A 13,736-nucleotide genomic window follows, 5' to 3' on the forward strand; every position below is an offset into this window, starting at 1 on the left:
CTCCTTTTATCTACCATGTCAACGGATGAGAGGAACATATGGAATAAAAATAAATAATAGGGAGAAAAAATGTTAAAATAGATTAAGTTAGAAATGCTAGTGATCAATGAAAGGGATCAGTAAGGGGTATGGCCTGTAAAAATTATTTTTTCTTTCTCTTTGTTATATTTTCCTGTTGTCTTTTTATTTCTTTTTCTGAATTGATGCTAATGTTCTGGGAAATGATCATGATGATGAATATGCAACTATGTGATGATATTGTGAGTTGCTGAGTATATGTGTTGGGAATGTTTGTGCTTCTTGTAATTTTTTTAATTAATAAAAAATTTTAAAAAAGAGAGTCCATAGACCCTCTTCACATGTTTGGCTGAACAAGAATTTCTGTACTTTAGTCTCAAGGTGGGGGCATACTGATTATGCTGGTTTGAAAGGATGTATGCCCCCTAGAAAAGCCATGTTTTAATCAAAATCCCATTTCATAAAGGTGGAGTAGTCCCTATTCAATACTGTATGTTTGAAACTGTAATCAGATCATCTCCCTGGATGATGTGATTTAGTCACGAGTGGCTGTTAAACTGGATTAGGTGATGACATGTCTCCACCCATTTGGGTGGGTCTTAATTGGTTTATTGGAGTCCTATAAAAGAGGAAACATTTTGGAGAATGGGAGATTTGGAGAGAGTAGAGAATGCTGCAGCACCATGAACCAGAGTCCACAAGCCAGCAGCCTTTGGAGATGAAGAAGGAAAATGCCTCCCAGGGAGCTTCATGAATCAGAAAGCCAGGAGAAGAAGCTAGCAGATGATGCTGTGTTCGCCATGTGCACTTCCAGATGAGAGAGGAACCCTGACTATGTTTGCCATGTGCCTTCTCACTTGAGAGAGAAACCCTGAACTTCATTGGCCTTCCTAAACCAAGGTGTCTTTCCCTGGATGGATGCTTTAGATTGGACATTGCTATAGAACTTGTTTTAATTGGGACATTTTCTTGGCCTTAGAACTGTAAACTAGCAGGGATTATTATATCCCCCTTTTTAAAAGCCATTCTGTTTCTGGTATATTGCGTTCTGGCAGCTAGCAAACTAGAACACTGATTGACCTTCTCTGTGCCTTCTTGTGGCACATAGGAGGCATTCAAAAAGAGTTGCTGCTATATCAATCTGAGGACTTCAGCTTCTACAGGGGAATGAAGTTCACCATTAGTTAGGGATTAAGCAGATGTCCACGGCCTTAGTAATAAAATACTAAAACAACACAACCAATTCCTTATTAAGTGCCTGTCATTAAATGATTCAAAACCACATACTTTGTGTTACACTGATCAAATTAAGACACTGATTTATGTAGCATGGTTGTCTACTAAAAATTAGTTACAAATCATGTGAAATTACCTGGGCAGGAGGCAATCTTTCAGATTCACTCACCTCCCCATGAAGCCACTCCTTTGTTAAGGATACTTGCTTCAAGCTTTCTTGCTTTATAGGAAAATTTGAATCTAGGTCAAAGCATATGCCAGTAAAAGGCCAGACCTTAACACCATGTCAAAAACTAAATTCAAGCCCAGCAAAAATATCCCAGCAGTACCAAATTTGAGAGGGCATTTTGGCAAGAAACCCTACGTTATCATCTGTGTTAAGCTGCCTTTGTGCATTATTACTTGAGTTTCTACTCTGTAGTTAATCAACTGCAAATGCCATTTGCTATAATGTGTATTCCAGCACCTTGAACAGTAGCCCTTAATTATAATTTGGGGTAACAATTCATAAAAAACCGTTTTTTTTTTCTTCTTGGGTTGTCTAGTTTAGATGAAAATATTATTCAGCAAAGACAAGTTGGAAAAAAAGAGACTACATTAAAAATTAAAATTGCATCTTAAACTTTTAGATCAAATAAGCCATACATACAATAAACAGCTAAAATTGATTTTAAGCATTTGCATGAACTTTTATAACTCAAATAAATAAGCAATTTAAAGATAGATGATTTGATTCAATTTTCCTGTTCCTTGAAAATATTGGGATTTCTGTTGTGGATAATGTATATATATTTTTTGCTATGCTAGTGTTTAATAGTCATGAATTTATACAATCATTTGTGAATAAAAATACCATTTTATACTTATTCAGAGATTTACCTTTTTATTAAAATGTGATTTTTTTAGCTCTTTAAGTCTATTGAAGTAAATATTTATGGCATTTATAAGCCCTTGCAAAATTGCTGTAGTAGTCAGTCTGGCTTCTGTACAATTTGGTAGCGTTCATATTTGCATTTAGTTGCGGATTTGATATAATTTAGCTAAACCTTAATATATATGCAAAATAGAGCACTACTGAGAGCTTATACACTGAAAAATGCAGTCATGACTAAGTGTACTGACAAAATTCTTCCATTTAAATGTGGAAAATTTTACATTCAATCTCATATTGTTTTCTTTATCGGATTTTATTTTTTGCATCAAAGCATGGAAAACAAGTTACTAGAAGCATAGCCAATGTGGTTTTAATATATATAAACTCTTTGATACCAGTCTTTCCAACAAAACCTCATATCCTATATTACTTGTGAACTGAAGATACCTGTTCTGGTTTCCATATCTGTACCTCTCTGAAGCACATTCCTGAATTGATGCCAAGATGAACTGAGTTGGGACAAATGCTTATCTGACATGGAAACATGAATACATCCCTTTAACAGGAGTGAACTCTAGCAAGCCAATACTCTACATATATTTTTTGTGTGTGCCTCTAGCATCTGGTTAAACAAAACCCATTATTTCACATTTTTAAAACAATACATCTCAATGTTGGCTATGGTAAGTATGTAGTTTAGGATATTTTCTATGTAAAAATACATATTATTCCTTCTGTTATGCCTTATTCCATTTAAATCTTGCTAGGGTGTGTCCACATTGTCTGCCAACATCCTCAAGCCCCAACCCCAGGCTTTTTGAATTCCACAGGCTTGGGCATATTGATGTAAAATCTACTTTTAGGAAACCATTTTAAGTCTTCCAAATTTTATGCTAAAATCTTTTAAATATTACCCCTACTCCATTTGTATTACCAAAGTGTGGACATTTGTGTTTTAATCAAACCTTTTAAAATGAGCACATTGACTCTGCAGAAGTAATTAATAGCCCATGAATGTTAATTACTTGTGCCAGGTTAATTTTCATCCAGTATTACATTGCAGGAAATGTTTGAAATTGATGAATCATCTTTCATTTGAAGTGTCAATTATAGAACTAAGGGATCAGCATAAGAATCTGAGAAAGGTAGCTTTGCCAAGCCTGAGATTAAATCTTGTAAAACATCTCAGTCTTGAGAATGGAATTAATTAGTCAGAAACACAGTGAAACTGCTTGCAGAGTGAGTTCCAGTCTGCTCAATTGATCAGGTGTTTAAAGAGAATTATCATTGCTTTCCTGATCTCTACCCCATGCCATTCACTGAATCATTTCTGTAATGGTTACTTTTTAATATAATTGTAAAAATAGTGTAAAAATATTCTCCCAATATATTGCTTAAATCACATTAAGTTTAGAACACTGAGAGAGCAGTAGAAAGAAAGCTGCATATTACATCCCCCAAACCCATTTTCCCTCTGACATTTGGGTCAGTTGATCATAGTAGTTTATTCCAATTTATTAATGATTTGTTCATGGAAAACTAGGCCAAGGCAATCGCGGTAGGTTCTGGAAAAGTAAAGCCAGTCTTTCCCCAGATTCTGGAAAAGTGAAGCCAGTCTCTCTCTGTACTTGTGAGCAAGGATGCTCATCAAGCTGCTTTTGTCAATGAGATTAAATTGATCAGTCAGCTTTAATCTGAATCAGAGCTGAGTGAGGCAGAGCAGGCCGACCAAAACTGGGCCCTGATGATGTCATCAACTTTCTGCCCCTCTCAACTCTGAGGCCTCCAATTTCTCTCTCCATGGTCTTATGTGAAATCTACTTCCTAATTTTTAAGCTGCATTGAGCTAAACTGGCTTTTAATTACAGTTCAACCTTCCACCTGATCAAAGATTTTGAATCTCAATTTTAACAGGTTATTAAGACTGGAACCAGCATTTTACTGATTTTCTTTTTGGTTTGGTGAAAAATACATTTGTGTACTGATTAAAGAAAACTCAGAATACAGAAATCTTCCTACAAAACAACCTAGTTAATAAATAAGTCACATTTCAAAGTAGTTTTTACCATTTACGAGAAAGTTATTAATTAATCTTATACAACATTTTATAGAAACTTGATTTTCTACTGACATTCCTATTATGCTGTTGGTGGGAATAGAAATACTACTCTTAATACATGATAAAATGCAAATACTTAATATGTACATGATTTGCCTTAAAAATTCTTCTTCTAAGTGCCTATCCTAAAAAATGATTATGCATATGCATGAGGACATATTTACCAAAGAACATTAACCAAAATATCATTTTTGCAATTATCATAACTGAAAGCAGTATAACTACAGCAATAGAGAAATGGTTATTACCTTATATCATTTCATAGTATACAATATGTAATCACTGATATTAAGATAAATAGGCATAGGTCCACATATTGTCCTGTTCTTATATAGTCTTTCTAAGTCACAAAAACAAAAGAAGAGAAAAAAAAGCAGAAGGAAAATAAGTACTGGGAAAGTTACCAACATGCTCAAGTCATCAGTGGTTTTCTCCCCACTCCCCCACCCTTCTCGGCCTTTTCTTTGTGTGCAGATGTTTTAGTGTTTCCACTCTAGCCAGGAGGCAAAGGCTGACTATAACTTGGACTCAAACCGAGACCAGGCCCAGGCAGCCCCAGCTTCTGGCAAGTGGGCGGGAGCCCTACAGAAAGGTTGCTTGGATATGCTTTTTGCTCAGTGGCAGGGCACCCTCCCCTTGGGGTGTATAAATTCACATTCCTCCCCTTCCCCAGCCCTCAGGTAGTGCAGTTGTGTCTCATCTCTGACCCTAAGTGGAGTGAACCCAGCTTGCTGAGCCACCATTTCCAACCCTGATTGGAGCAGTTGCCCTCCCTCAGAGATGGCCAGGATGGGAGCTCCGCACCCCACAGCCCTGCTCTTTTTGAAGACTTTGTGCTGTGTAAGTAATGAAACGATCATTTGCTGAGCATTTGTGTTGTGCCTAAAATTGCTGACATACCGTGTAGCATCATATAGCAACTTGCTCTGCAATTATCTTTTGTATCTTAAGAAAGCTTGTTGTATCTTAAGTCTGGGACACTGAGGAAGAAAGGTTTTTCTAGAATGAGTTGAGGACATTGAATTTATCTCAGTGCATCAGAACTGACAGCAGCAGTCACGTAATGGATTTTGCTATGGAAAAGAGGGGGAAAAAGCCTTTTGCATCCAGATTGCAAGTGTTAAACAATGTTTTCTTACTTGAACAATGCTAATTTTCATGAAAATGTTTACATCCTAAAGAATTGAAGGTGGATAATGGGGCAAATAAAAATAAGGCTAACATAATGAGGCTAACATTTATGCATTCATTCATTCATTATTAGATTCTTTTACAGGGTTTGTGGATAAAACAGTGAACAAAAGCACAAAACCACCTGCCTTAATGGAGTACAAATTCTTGTGGAAGGAGATATATAAAATGATATATAATTAGTGAAAAGTGCTATGGAAAAAATTAAGCAGGAAAATGGAATAAGGAGGGCCAGGTGTGGCATATAACTTTAAATCAGGGAAATCAAGGAAAGTTCATTGAGAACGTGGTATTTGAGTGGAAGACCTGAAAGAGGTGAGGAAGCAAAGCAGATAGGAATCTGGAGGAAGGTATTTCCAGTCATTGAACATAAGCACAAAGAACCTGATGTGAAAGAAAGCCCAGTGTGTTCAAAGAGGGACAGGAGGCCAGGGTAGTGTCCAAGTAGAGTGTTTGAGGGTGATAGCAGCTATGATGCGGTCAGGGAGGTACACCTGGTGGGAGGATGGGTACAGCCAGGCATGGCTTTAAATGCACTATATAAAATACCTGTGCTAGTTTAATTTAAAATGAAGGCAATACTACCTAGATTTTAGAATTGTTATGAAATTTTATATATAATGTCAATTATGAACCACATACTCAATTTTAAATGTATGGCAAGTGTTAACTGAAACACTTAATCTTAAACCAGACACACACCAATTATTTTGAAAATTTTGCAATGCATAGCACAGTGTTAGGTATTGGGGAAAATTAAATATATATTATCGAAGTGGATCATAATTCTTCCCACATTAATGAGCATAATTTAAAAATTATACACTGTTCTTCAGGACCTAAAACTCACTGTTACTCTCCTCCAGAGATATGATCAATATTAAAGCATACATACAAAAAACTAAAGTTAACAGTGAGTTTATAAAGATGAAATCTCACCTCACAGTTGTCTGGTGAAAATACAGGATTGGAGAATGTGATTTAGATTTGAGATCAAATTGGGTATTGGATTGCTTCCATATCAAATTGGAGAAAAAGATGCAGTAAAATCCCACTTTATTCTATAGCTTTGGGCTAAAACCTGGAAGAGAGAGTGCAAATGAGAAAGAGGTTGGGAATATGAAAGTAAATATACTGGAAATTCATCCCGTGGGAAGATCCTTCCGTGTTGAAAGACTCATGAAAAGAAGAGAGTCTAATGAACTCAAGCAGGGAAAGTCAAAGAGGAAGCAGAACCAATATCCTGTCATTGAGAACAGTGACCATGAGCACAAAAACACAGCAGAATAAATATTGGGTTCTGATCAATTAAATTGGCCATGCTACTTCCCTAGAAGAAAAGTGAGTAAATGGAATTTACTCACTCTCTCTCCAGTGTGATAGAGTGGAACTTAGTCTCCTTTCTTGGAAACTGAGGCAGAAGAAGGTAACACCTTCCTTACAAAATCATTCAGTTCATATTTTATGGTTTCATATCAATTTTGGAAGCCAAAGTAATTCTTAAGGAAGTTTTCCCTCTCCAAGGTTATCTTGAATTTTCCTGAATCATATCATGTTTCTATGCACTTAAATGTATGTTTACATGGAGACATATTGGTTGACATATATGCTTTTCTCCTTTTTGACTCACAGGACTATATATCATAATCATTATTCAAACCTTAGAAGAGATATTAATGTAAAAATGGAAATCTTCAGGGTACCAGATTTCAAAGTGCTTTGCAAAAAGCCCATATTCAAATATCATTTCTAACGTAACTAATAACTAGATATGATGCTCACAAGGAAAAGATTATATGCTAGCATGAATTCGTGCTGATAAAGGAAGAGTGATAATGTTAACTCTAAAGATCACTTTAGGAAGAATTACAAGCATAACAATATTGGGTCTGCCAATACATGAACATGGAATGGCTTTCCAATAATGTAGATCTTTAATTTCTCTCAAAAATGTGTATTAATTTCAGTGCTCCTTTTTATACATGAAAATTTTTTTAAGTATTTTATTTTTACACTGCTGTGAATAGAATTGTCTTAATTTTAGGATTTTTTTGTTGTTAGTATATACAAATACAATGGATTTTTGTATATTGATCTGATATTCTGAAACCTTATTAAAATCACTTACTTCAGTTCTTTCTGGTGGATTCCCTAGGATTTTTTGACATAAACAGTCACTTCATGTATGAAAAACAGCATAAAGATGGTTATACTTCCATCTTTTCAATTTGGATGCTCTTATTATTGTTTTCCCATATTGTACTAGCTGGAACTTCCAGTAAAGTACTGACTAGGAGTGGCAGAAGGGGATGTTGTGGATATCTTGGCATGTTGTGGATCATTGGGGAAAATCACTCAGTCTTTCACCATTAGGTCTGCTGTTCAGTGTCATTTTTGTTGATGTCCTTTAGGAGATTGAGGAAGTTTCATTCTACTTGAAGTTTGTTGAGTATTTTTTATATGTAATTAATGGGTGTTAGATTTGGTCAAATACTTTTCTGCATCTATTGAAATTATCATGTAGTTTTATTTATTGATTTTTTCAATGTGGTGTTTATTAATATTAAAACAATCTTGCATTCCTGGGACAAATTCCACTTAGTCATGTTGTGTAATCATTCTTATAAATATTGATTAAATTAAATTTGAATTAAATTAAATTTATAAAAATTGATTTAATTTGCTAGTTTATATAATTTTATTGAGGATTTTTGTGAATGTATTCATGAGGAACATTGGTTTCTAATTTTATTTTTGTCAATTTTTATGGTCTTTTCCAAGAACAATCTGGTTCCATTCTCTCTATTTTTTTATTTTCTGTTTATTCCTGCTCTGATATTTATTATTTCTTTCTTTTGCTTGCTTTGTGTTTCATTTAGCCTTCTTTTTCTCATTTCTAAAGTTGGGAGATTTATTAATTTGAGACCTTTCTTATTTTAAATAAATGTTTTATATTGGAATAATTGTACTTCTGCTTGCAGTTGTAAGAAATAATACAAAGAAATCTGTGTAAATTTTACCCAGTTTCCCTAATGGAACATCTTGGAAAAGTACAGTACAAATATCACAACCAGGATATTGATATTGATACACTGAAGATATGAAATCCTTCCATCACCTCAGTGATCTCTTTTATTTGCCCTTCAATAATTATACCCATTTTCCTCCCACTCTCTTCCCTTCCTTTAACCCTGGAAACCACTAATATGTCCTTCATTTCTATATTTTCATCATTTAAAGTTTGTTATATAGGTGGATTCAAATAGTATGTGATCTTTGTGGGGGTTGGTTTTATTCACTTAGCATAATTCTCTGGAGATTAATGAAGGTTGAGGCACATATCAGTAGTTTACTTCTTTTTACTTGCTGAATAGTAATCTATAATGTAGCTGTACCACAGTTCCTTTAATCATTCACCCACTGAAAGATGTCTGGGTTGTTTTCCATTTAGGACCATCAAGAATAAGCTGCTATGAATGTTTATATAAAGGTTTTTGTGTGTGTGAATATATATTTTCATTTCTCTCATACAAATAATCCAAAAGTGAATTTTCCTGAATTTCCTTAACATGCAATTGTAGTTGCATGTTAAGTGTTTTATTTTCTCTGTTTTTATTCTTACAAAACTGCCACACTAATTTCCAGAGTGGATGTACCATTTTACATTCCCATCAGTTTTGTGTTACCCAGTTTCTTCATCTCCTCATAATCTTTTGATGTTGTCACTATTTTTTTTAACTTAAGCCATTCTGATAGTGGATTCTGATAGTGGTATACTGATATTTCATTGTGGTTTTAATTTGCATTCCCCTAATGGCTAATCATATTGACATCTTGTAATGTGTTCATTTGCTCCTGTATAACTTCATCAGTGATATGTCTGTTCATTTATGTCTTTTGCCAATTTTCTGATAAGATTTTTTTTCATTCTTGAGATTTAAAAGTCCTTACATATTCTAGATATTAATCCTTTTTTCCACATTGTGGCAGGATAGGAAGGGAGAGTTTGGAGTTGTGTCAAGTTGAAGTAGAAATTTGGAGTCCCCACTAGATCTCTTATGGTACAAAAACCAAAATACTATTTGAGCTTTTTTATATGTAAAGTGAAAATATAGAAAAAACTTGAATATTATTTACATACTAATCATAAAAAGAAACTAAATCAAGTTATATATGGATTTTGACAGATGTTTAAAACCAAAAAATAAACACTTTAAAGCAAGAGAAGGGTCACTAAATGTATAAGTATACCATTTAAAAATCTCATTACTGTTTATTTTCATCAGAAGAAAATCATGACTAAATGAACTAGAAAAATCATGTTTTATCCATTTGAAATAATATACTCAATTGCTTTAATCAAGATGGTATTGGTGGGAATTAAGTAAACATTACTTTAATAGAGTTTCTTAAGATTGCAATTTTACAAAAAAAAGTTAATGTTTAATAGTTCACCATCTAGGGCATAAAAAAAAATCAAGACTCTCCTTTCAAAATGCTTTCCCCTTTGGTGAACCTCTTCTTGCATGCAACCAGACTTTATCCTGGAGACTTATCATTGTGCTACTTTCAATTCATTGCCACTTTCCAGATTCATTTTATGTATATATTTGCATCTTCAAATGGATGCCAATTAAAGGGAATTTATAGATGGTACATGCTTCTCACAATATTTTTTGTGAATTTTAAATTTAGCCATGCTTAATTCTGTTCATAAATGGATGGCTCTTCATCCACTGGGCCAATAGGCAGCTGATGTAATCATCATGGGATAAAGAAGACATTGCTTTTTGTTTTCTTTTACCTAAGTTTGAACCTGCATTGATAATGTCTTCTTTTATCTTTCAGTTGGATTCATTTCAATGAGATTTGACCTATTTATTTCCCAAATTATAAGATCATTTGCAATAACTGCCTTGAAAAGCAATGTGGAGGAGGATCCAAACTATTATGAATCCCTTTGGTTTCATAATAGAACCATGGAGTAGCTATTAAAATGCTCTCTGGGTTGATTTTCTTTTCCTTAAAGTGATATTAATAATGATGTGTCTTGTATATTCATAGTGGGAATTGAATTTAGCTAATAGATGCACAACATTAGAAAAGTAATCCTTTATTAATTGATAATGGCTACTATTATTATCCTTGACAAGTACCTTCTATATTTTACTCGATTCACCACAAACTTACAAATCTCATACAGTTCTCTCCAGTCCCCCTTAGCAGCCACCTTCCATTTGCTGCATTTCACCTGATTTCTTCCCTTGTTTCTACTGGGCTCCTGACTGCCCTTAAGACCCTGTGAACTTCAACATAGTTGTTTCCCCTATGGTTTGCAAATGCCCTTGAGTTTATTCTAACTTGCCCTTTATTATTCCCCAGTCTGTACTTCTACTGTTTTTAAGTTCTTCAAAAATAGTCTATCCTCAGAAAAATCTTCCCCAATTTATCGACATTTGACTGAAATCTACTTTAACTTAGGTCCTCTTAACACTATATGATCCACATTTCTTTATAGTAAGTGGAATATCTTATTACTTTTTCTTTCTCTAACTAAATATTGATGTCCTCGAGGACAATTATTTATTTGTATCATATTTTATCATCTAAAGTATCTAATAAATGTTAGCTAAAGAGAAAATATGCAATACATGTTGGTGACTGATATCTTATAAAAATAACTAAACATCTTTATTATTTGAAGGAAAGTCACAATATTTTTGTTTTCTTTAATGTTAAGATTGCCTTTAGAAAATGTCGTGTCATTCATCAGCATCCTATAAATGATTTCCAATAGTAACAGAAAGCAAGTCACTGAACTTTGAGAATTTCACAGGTTTATTCTAATTTTGAGGTGCCATAAAAGACCACAGAAAAACCATCCCTTTTCTATGACAGCAATCTGAGTCCATCTCAAAATTAAAATGGGAATATTGCTTTCCTAGGTCATAGGATTATTGTTCTTTATCACTCATCTATTCAAACTCTAGAGATGTTGAATAATTGTCAGAAATTTCAATGCATTAAATATGGCCTCTTGCCTTATATTGTGCTCAAGGCCTTGTGCAGGTTGCTAGCAAACATACTTTTTATTTTTTGTAGGTATTATTATATAAACTACCCTTGTAATGCTTCATTTATTGTTCACCAAGTGATAGATATGTCATTCTCCCAATGCTTCCTTTGCACAGGTAACATGTTTGCATGCATTGTCTCACACTTATCTCTAAAACAATCAATGCCTCATCAAAAGTGTTAATTAGAACATTTGTGGATAAAGTGCCTGCACAACCAAAGAAGAAATCACTTTTTAAAATATATCAATTCAGCTTTAGAAAATATTTCATTTATTACTTATAAATGATGTACCAACAAAAGGTCAAAAGCTCTATCTTTTAAGTTAAATGTAGGTAGAGTTGTGTTAGAGGGTCCTGAAATTGACTTCCTGCCTTACATAATCCGTGATATGATTAGGGATAATACACTATGAAGATTTGAGAGGTTTGAAAATTCAGTGAAAAATATTTTTGTGTTTTCATTCACAAATATTTTACTCAAATAGATACATGTGTTGTCTACTTACTGTCAGGAACTATGAAGAGACTATGATTTTTCCCTATTTTTAAGCTAGTGTTAGATTGTCACCAGTTTGTGGATGCTGGGAAAAAACACAAGTCTCCTGGTTCATGGACAAAGGACTTGATTACTCAAGGTACAGCAAGTAGCATGATTTTCAGGTTCTCATTTGTGCTCTTATCTCTAAAACTCCATAGGGACTAGTAGATGCCACCTTATCTCAAGCTTAGGGAACCCAATTCTGTTATAATGGGTTGCAAACAAACCTGTCCAACATTTTCTTCTGTGGGAGACATTACTCTATTGTTTGTCTCTAAACATCCATAAAAAGATACCCCTGAATGAAAGCTGTCAGTTCCTTTTCTAGTAAGACATGAAGACACAGACCTCAGGAGTATTGTCTCCCAACACCTACCAACTGCAAGGTTCTACACCAGGCTAATATATTAAGAAAGAAAGAGAAAGTGATTCAGCTTTTGTGGAGCTTATATCTCAGTTGGGGAGAAAGAAAAGTAAAAATGTAATTAATATAGGGAAGTGCATGTTATAATGTTTAAAACAGAAGACATTTAGCCTAGTCTGGGAGTTGAGGAATATATTTCAACATAGTACATGATAATTTTTTTGAAAGAAAATCCCACAGAATGCATTTATATACGTGTTTCTTCTCACCTTTTTAGGGGCACTGCATTGTCTGAAGTCAAGGATTTCAGGGCCTTGCACTGAACAGATGCTCAACAAATATTCATTCAGAACACATTTGCTCTTCACACAATTAGCACGATCCTTTAGCCACAATTTCTTAAGGTTCCAAGACAATTAGAAATACAATTAAATCCAACAGAGACTTAAAGAATCTTATTGAAAACCTGGTGTTTGACTTCTAGAATTCTGGAAATAAACTTGACTCTTATAAGGAAATTTTCATAACAATATTATTCATACTCTTGTCCATAAGGGCAGTGAATTTTCAGTCTTTTAACTCTACCTCCTTCCATTGTTACTTGAATGCATAATGAACAACTAACAGCAATGTAACATTTAGTTTTGGGGGATCTTTTTTTTTTAATCTTATTGCCTTTGGCCTCCAAAAGGGGAGATGTACATCCTTGTTTTCCTGTAAGGTAAACTTATTCTTTTTAATTTCTATGTATAATTTGATATATGAAGCATATCAGCACAGTTATACATTTATATAATTTCAAAATAAAAATATATATAGACAGATTCTTTTTAATCAAAATTTTATTACCAATATGAATATGAAATAGTATTTGGAAAATAAAATTCCTAACACCTCAAACCATTTAATACTAACTAATGTTAATGATAATTATTTAAAAGCCCTTTTATTGTCCAGTGCCTATAACAAATCACAGGAAATATGACATCTAATTCCAATCAGGAACCCACTATTGTTCAGACCCTATGCCACAGAGTCTATCAAAAAATCACTCCATCAGTTCAAGTCAGTGAGACACGTAGTATTATTAAGCCACTGTTATAGAGATTTTAAGTCTTGTGATAGATGTACTTGTCCCTAATTTCCTAGCTCATAAGTACATGGGACAAGATTCAAGACAGTAAAAGCTTTTAAATATTTGACTGGATGCCACGAATTCAAAAATTCTAAACTGGACATAATTTACATGACAGACAGAAGATTCATTCAGTCTTTACCTTTTACTTTTTCAAAAAAGTAAATGCCTTTTCTTTTTGAGA

The sequence above is a fragment of the Tamandua tetradactyla genome, chromosome 14, assembly GCF_023851605.1.
Source record: "Tamandua tetradactyla isolate mTamTet1 chromosome 14, mTamTet1.pri, whole genome shotgun sequence".
In the NCBI taxonomy this organism is placed as follows: Eukaryota; Metazoa; Chordata; class Mammalia; order Pilosa; family Myrmecophagidae; genus Tamandua; species Tamandua tetradactyla.